The sequence below is a fragment of the Pinus tabuliformis genome, chromosome 2_1, assembly GCF_031772625.1.
Source record: "Pinus tabuliformis cultivar Carrire ecotype Pingquan chromosome 2_1, CPIR1, whole genome shotgun sequence".
In the NCBI taxonomy this organism is placed as follows: domain Eukaryota; kingdom Viridiplantae; phylum Streptophyta; class Pinopsida; order Pinales; family Pinaceae; genus Pinus; species Pinus tabuliformis.
The window spans coordinates 227,290,489-227,297,877 of record NC_142299.1 but is presented as its reverse complement, the minus strand read 5'-3'; positions in this window follow the sequence as shown (position 1 = coordinate 227,297,877).

The following is a 7,389-nucleotide window of genomic DNA, read 5'->3' as shown; positions in this document are numbered from 1 at the left end:
GGAGCCATTTTCGAAACATCATGATGACTGAGCTTACAAGCCAGCTTGGTTTGCGCCACGATAGCTCTACTCCTTATTATCCGCAAGCCAACGGTTTGGTTGAGTCTATCAACAAAGTTCTGGTTATCATGATCCGACGAACCATTGGTATTCATCGGTCGAATTGGCACAACATGTTATTTTCAGCGCTATGGGCATACCGAACCTCAGTGAAAAATTCAACAGGGTTCACTCCTTTCCAGCTAGTTTATGGCTTGGAAGCTGTGTTACCCATTGAATGCGAAATCCCATCACTTCAAATGGCTGTCGAATTACTTCCAGCTACTTCCGAAGAGGAGAAACGTTTATTGTACTTAGCTAAATTAGATGAGACTCGACGTGACGCTACATTGGCAATCGAGACTCACGCGAAGCGAATGAAAGCTCAGTATGATAGAAATGTGACCCCTCGAAGTTTTTCGGAGGGAGACCTAGTGCTATTATATGATCAAGCTAACGATAAGCTAGGTGCTGGAAAATTCGTTCCTATGTGGCATGGACCCTACATTGTAAAGCGAAAGCTAGCAAAAGGGGCTTATGAGCTGGTAGATTTTGATGGGGACTCTTTGGGTAAACCCAGAAATGGACTTTACCTAAAGAGGTATTATGCTTAAATGGTGGGTATGGAGAATTTTTAGTTAGGTTAGGTTTTCTTTCTAGCTAGTATGTTTGTTAGTTAGTCAGTGTGCTTAGCTTAGAGAGTGTGTTTTTCGTCGTTATTCTGGCTTATCTTGGTTTTACTCTTGATATTGCAGATGTCGACGCCTCTCCAAACATACATTGGATTTGCTGATGGTGCTTGTCGTAGTACACGGAATATCTCTTCCGCAGCTTGGGTTATCTATTCGCCCTCTGACGAGTTAGTTTCTATGCATGGGGTAAGCCTCGGTCAAACAACGAACAACATTGCAGAATACAGTGCAGTGGTTGAATTATTATCCGAATCTATTTCATTTGGAATTCGACGTTTGATAGTGAGGTTAGATTCTGAACTTGTTGTATTACAGCTTAATAGAGTTTATGCCATTAGAAATCCTGTGTTATTAAGGTTGTTTTTGAGAGTGCGTCTCTTGGAACGTGAATTTGATTACATTGAATATCAGCATATTCCAAGGTCTTTAAATACATTAGCAGATGCAATTGCTTCTCGAATGTTGGACAGACATTTACGATAATCATGCAAGTAAATTTAAAAACATTTCATCACATATGTTAAACAAGATAAGCCGGTAATAGTGATATATATAGATAGGAGTGTGTCAAAAAATATACATCGTCTTCGATCATAGGTTGAAAAACACCTTATGATCGGCAAAATGATAAGTACAAAAAGTCAAAAATGTCATATGTGTCTACAAAAGTGACTAGCCAATCACTGGTGGTGCTCCCTATACGACACCACTGCACGGGCTACCTTACACAAAAATCTCCTAAACGGTCCAGGGACTGCGACTACATAGCGCTGAAGTCTGATAGGAATATCATCTATGGTAGTCTCAGGCATATCCGCCGTCAGACGCTCTAGATCCTGCTCCAACTCAGCTAGTGACTCTGCAGCCGCGTCCTGTGGGGCCGGTACCGGTGCAACTGGATGTCTCCTCTCAAAAGGCCGGAGGTTGGCTGGGCGCTGTGGACCAACATCTGCATTTTGAAAATTTTTACTGTCAGTTTTGAGACGATATATATAAAAAACAAAAAAAATACATAATTTGAAAACTTGTGAAAAATAAAGTACCTCTGTCATCCCATTGTTCTCCCTGTGGAAGAACCATGTCCGGATCACCTCGAAAATCTACTCCGGCATACGGAAAGTCCTGGATCGAAAAAACCTGGTCCTCTAACCAGTGAAAATAACTATCAGAGAATCGAACAACCGCCGCGCCCTCGTCAGGATGCCGGGCCATCACCGTAACCCATCGTATCAGCTTTGGCTCCCGAGGACCCAAGATATCAACAGTGAGTTGCTGAGGGATCAGCATCGGAACTCTCTCTAAGGCAAAGCTCACGACTAAAGGCCCATATCCAAAGGTCTTCAGTCGTCCGTTCTTTGCCCTAGTCAGTTGGCTCTTCATATTAGCCGACACAGCATCACACCAGTTGAAAATGGTGCCTTGGTAACAGTCAATCGCCATCCGCATTTGGGACCCGGAAGCAATATGTAAAGCGGCTGCGCCGCAAATTCTGGTAACCGTGAAAGCTATAACTTTGAGTTCACGCAGAGAGATGTGTTTGATTTCCATGCCTTTCGCATGGTGTGCATTGGGTGTGCACCAATCTGCCCGGAGACTAGCAAGGGATTGGCCACCCGGCCTAGTCCCGGCTAGATTGAGTTGCTCACCTCTATTCGGCAAGCCAGTGAGAAAGTATATATCAGAGGGCTCTATCTCGAGCTGGTGCCCTCCAATGTAAAAGAATTGTTCTTGAACGTTCCATCTCTCAACCAGCCATTCTAAGAATCTTACCTGAGCCCTCATGCCAGGTATGGCCCAGTATTTATATAACCTGCATGCTTTTAGGGCATCAATGGAAGGTTGATGTTCAATTGCGGCTAAATCAACATCCTCATGCTCTCTTTCTCTCCAATCCAACATGGTGAGTGCCCTACACACCAAGAAACAATGATTAGAATTAATTTGGGGAAATTTGAATGGTTGTTTGTGAGGATTGGGGTTTCAAATTCCGCATTCCACGGAGGACGCACCACGCGTTTAGAACACAGGGCGTCGGGACGCAGCTGGCCTGAAGGTGGGCTGCGTCCCCTGACCATTTTCCTGTATAGGAAAAAGTCGGGGGACGCAGGTCACCCGAAGGGCACCTGCGTCCACCGCAGAGCGCATTTTGAAACCTAAACCCCCCCAAAAAACAAAACTAAAACCTAAAATACAATTTTAATCGGATGAAATTGAAGAGTAGGATGTTGTAAAATACCTGGAAGAGACGGCGTTCGATTCTGACGGTCGGATTCTCCGCAGCGACCTCGGGAAGTTTCTTGCCAAAAGCCCTTTTTTCAACCTCAACAGTAAAATGGTAAAAATGACATGGTAAAAAGTCTTTTTATAGGTTTTTTGGATGAATTTGTTCATTTTTCACCATGGAAGGATGTTTTTCGATGTATTTTTGCCTATCTTAAACAGGTATGAGTAATGTGTTGTTTTTGTGCAGGACAAAGGGACTTAGAGGTAAAATTGTCATTTTTTACGAACCAAAATATCAGAGTCATCTTTTAAGCCCTTTTCTGACTCCTAAAAAATGAAAAGATTGCCGAGCGTTTCTTTTACACTCGTTAAAACGGAATTAAAAGACGGTCCCCTTATAGCTCTTTTCTGACCGTAGAATCAGGAAAAGATTGCCGGGTTTTTGTCGTTTCAAACTCGATATGGAAATAAAACGACGTGTCCTTGATCGCTTTTTACTTTTCAGGTCAGTGGCACTAATTATGAAAGTACTCCTTGGTCGCGAGATCAAGCGGTTCCCCCAGGTATTATTTTATACTTTTTCGGGCTTGAGGGACACAAATCTACGAAAAAGTTCAACTTGGAGTCTTCTTAAGTTTTTCAGACTCTCTAAAATTGAAAAACGCCGAGTTTCTCCTATACTGGACTCGTTAAACATTTCACAGTAAAGGACCTGTTCAATTACAAACGGGAACGAGCCACTCCTTCCTAGGGTTTGAATCAAAACTAGGTTGGACTCATCCGAAGGATGAGCTTATAATCAAGCATATGTTATCCTCCTCAAGCTTGTTAAAAATAAAGAGGTACTTGTCAGAAATGGTGGGGGAAAAGAGAGAAGAATGAACCTGTTTGTTATCTTTTGTCTCAGAAGAAACTTTATTACCACTCTTGAACACGACACTTTTCATTCACCTGGGTTGGGAAATCCTTTACCTCACAGTTGATCAAACCACTTTGAAAGTCTTTAACCGGGTTCTGGGGATTAACTTTGAGTTATTCATCACCAAGCCATTTGTTGTGTCGTTATGTGTTCAAGAGGTCTACAAGAAAAAATTTCATCTGCAAAATACTTGTCATCCGTTTGACCATCCCTGAGTCAGTCCTTACAACAACATTTCTTCAACTTGAACAATGATTTCGTGTTGCAGGCTTGCCTGAAACGGGTCGCTTTCTATCGACATCAGCACATTATCTAGAGAGATGACTTAGAAATCGTCAGTACCTTGAAATCTGCATGCATCAATGGCAGGTTTCTCGTCTTTGACGTCAGTTTACATCATTGACTTTCGATCAAAGGATTCCGTGAAATGTTCGACATCAACTCATTCATTCACATCTCATGGATTGTACTGGTTACTTTGAGAACCATTGACATTACTGGTGGTCTCTCTCACACTTGTTAACAGTTTACATCATCGACTGGTAATCAAGTGGTTTCTACCATGTTCGACATCAACTCATTTATTCGCATGGCTAGAATCGTGCCAATTCGAGGAGTAGAAATGAAGACCCTGGATCTAGTTTCCGCCATCCAGGCTGCGAGGAGTTTTTTATTCATTATCTAAGTACACTAATCATAAACAGATGGCTGCGCCCATACTGTGTCTACAAAAGTCTATGATTATGATGTACTGCAAGATCATTCCTATATCAGAGTAGTTATTCTGTTAGTTAAAGTTTTAATCTGAGTATGGGAATGCCTACCTCAGTGATGATATAATCTTATACATGTATTTTGTGTTGAAAATTGCAGGTTCTGACCAGGCTCTCCACGAGATAATCCTTGAAATGATAAAGCGCTTCACCCTTCCTAGATAATACAAAACCCTAATCTATTTCAGGCTTCGCACTTTAGGGGGCAATCTGTTACACTAAAAAATGTCACCATGACTATTTACAGTTAGTATGGCTCAATCAACAGTCATGCTATCCTCTTAGGCAAGTCTTATGCCTCTGCTCTCCATGTCAAACTCCAAAAAGAGAGAAAGTATTTTATAAATTTATTTATCTCTGGGGACGCAGGTTCTCTCAACCTTACCTGCGGGGACGCACCCAATGTTCACAAAAGCTGCGTCTTCGGACGCTCTGTATGTAAAGGAGCAGGTGCGTCCCCCTGTAAAGGTTAAAATGCGCAAGTTTCATCTTTAAAAAGTCACTTGTGGTCATTTCTAGAGCATTCTAGAAGGTTTTTCAACGTGTATTGAGCGCCTCCAGATGGTTCATGCACTCCTACCAAAGAGGAACTTATCCCATCAATAAGGGAGCTATCCCACCCAAATTGGGAATTATCCCATTGATGATGGACCTGATTAACTTCCTCTTGAGCACTATAAATGCAGGCATTGGGCCAGAAGGAGAGGAGGTTGAAAGCTATACATTTCTAAGGGTAAATGCTGCAGGAATTAGGACTCCCATTTAGAAGCTTGTGAGGAGAGATTGCCATCTTTGCTTGTTCTATTTGGAAGTGGGTGAGCTTTGTCAAAGTAAAGGAGAACTCTTGATGGACCCTGGGAGGGACTTGCACAACACCAAGGGTCAGGTTGTATTTGTTCCTTTTGTTACCTATTAATGCAAATGAGTCCATTCTTCTCAATAACTTGTTATTTATGAGTTGTTTCATGTACTCCTTGGTCTATGTGTTAAATATGTTTTATTCTATGAGATTATCAAGTGCTATTTAATCGTTTGATTGTTAGTGTATGCAGGTTTCAAAGTGAAGGAGGAGCTCATCCGGATCAGTGGAGCTGGACTGCTACAACAGCGTTGGATTACAGGTAGGATCTAAACACTTGATTTCCCGTATAGTAAATGCATGTTTAGAGAAGGATTGCTCTTGTTTGTCTTGTTTGTCACTAGAGAGTCTTAGGCTCCTAGGGAGGTTGGTTGTGTCCGCACAATCGACTCTTTCCGCCTGACACGGTTTCAGGACTTCCCTGGGAAACTCCAGACTCGTTGGTTGGGACCATACGAAATCCAGAAGGTACATGACAATGGGAACATCACTTTAATCACCATTGATGGTTCTGGATATGCCTTCAAAGTGAATGGCCACCGAGTTCGTCTCTATCGTAAAACACTCACTCGGGAATCCTTGTGCCAACAGCTACGCAGAGACACTGATATGGAGATTTTAGGAGAGGAGGAAAAGTCTTCCTCACCTGTAATTCATTAAGGAATTCATTTCTTTTCACAATTTGTACATAATTTCTTTTCTTTAAATGTGTTCTCTTGCTCAAAGATTTCGATTTTTGCCGTTCCAAAAACGAATGGCATTTGCGTGTTTCTGCTGTTCCTTTTCAAAAGGAACAACATTTTTTATTTTTCTATTTTTCTACTGTTCCTTTTCAAAAGGAACAACACTCTTGATTTTTCTGTTGTTCCTTTTCAAAAGGAACAACACTTTGATTTTTCTGCTATTCCTTTTCAAAAGGAACAACACTTTTGATTTTTCTGCTGTTCCTTTTCAAAAGGAACAACACTTTTGATTTTTTTGCTGTTCCTTTTCAAAAGGAACAACACTTTTGATTTTTCTACTGTTCCTTTTCAAAAGGAACACCACTCTTGATTTTTGTTGTTCCTTTTTCAAAGGAACGACGTTTCCTTGTTTTGTTGTTCCTTTTTCAAAGGAAAGACGTTTGCTTGTTTTGCTGTTCCTTTTCTAGAAGGAACAACATTTTGATTTTTGCTGTTCCTTTTTCAAAAGGAACGGCATTGGTGTGTTTTGCTGTTCCTTTTTCAAAAGGAATGGCATCTGCACTTTTGAGACCTATGCTCCTTTATTGTTCTTCTCTCAAAAAGGAACACTTCTAGCATACTTTTTCTCTCCTTGTGAAACAACTTATCCCTTTTGCTGATCCAAATTTGAGGATGCTTCTTGCTCCTATTCTTTCAAAGTCTTTTAGAGATAGCTATGCACTTATGTAATGAATACAAAATCACAACATACTGAAATCAGGAAATTATAAATCACTATCTTTATAAGGCTCTGTATTGGTAAGAGGACAGAAGGAAGGACATACTTATCTTTTGTTGTCATTGTCTTACTAATTTTGCCCTGATTGGTTATCTTTATCATGCCATTCTTTTTAATCCCCTTTGATTTTTGTTTAGGAATAAGAGAAAAGGGTTTATATCCTCCTATTGAGATGATAAGACTTCTTCCACCATTCCTACTCTTAAGGAGTGTTGAACCACCCTTTGTGTATATATAAGGAAAAGTGCTTTATGAAAAAAGAAAGTAAAAACAAATGAATTATAAATTGTCAAATGCAGGATAGGGGGTCTCATCAAGAGCTAGCCTACCATGATCATGAGGATGGAAGTGAAGTGGCATTCCCACTATGGCCACCACACCAGGGATATGGTCCAAAAGGTATATCAAATAAACAAACCTTGG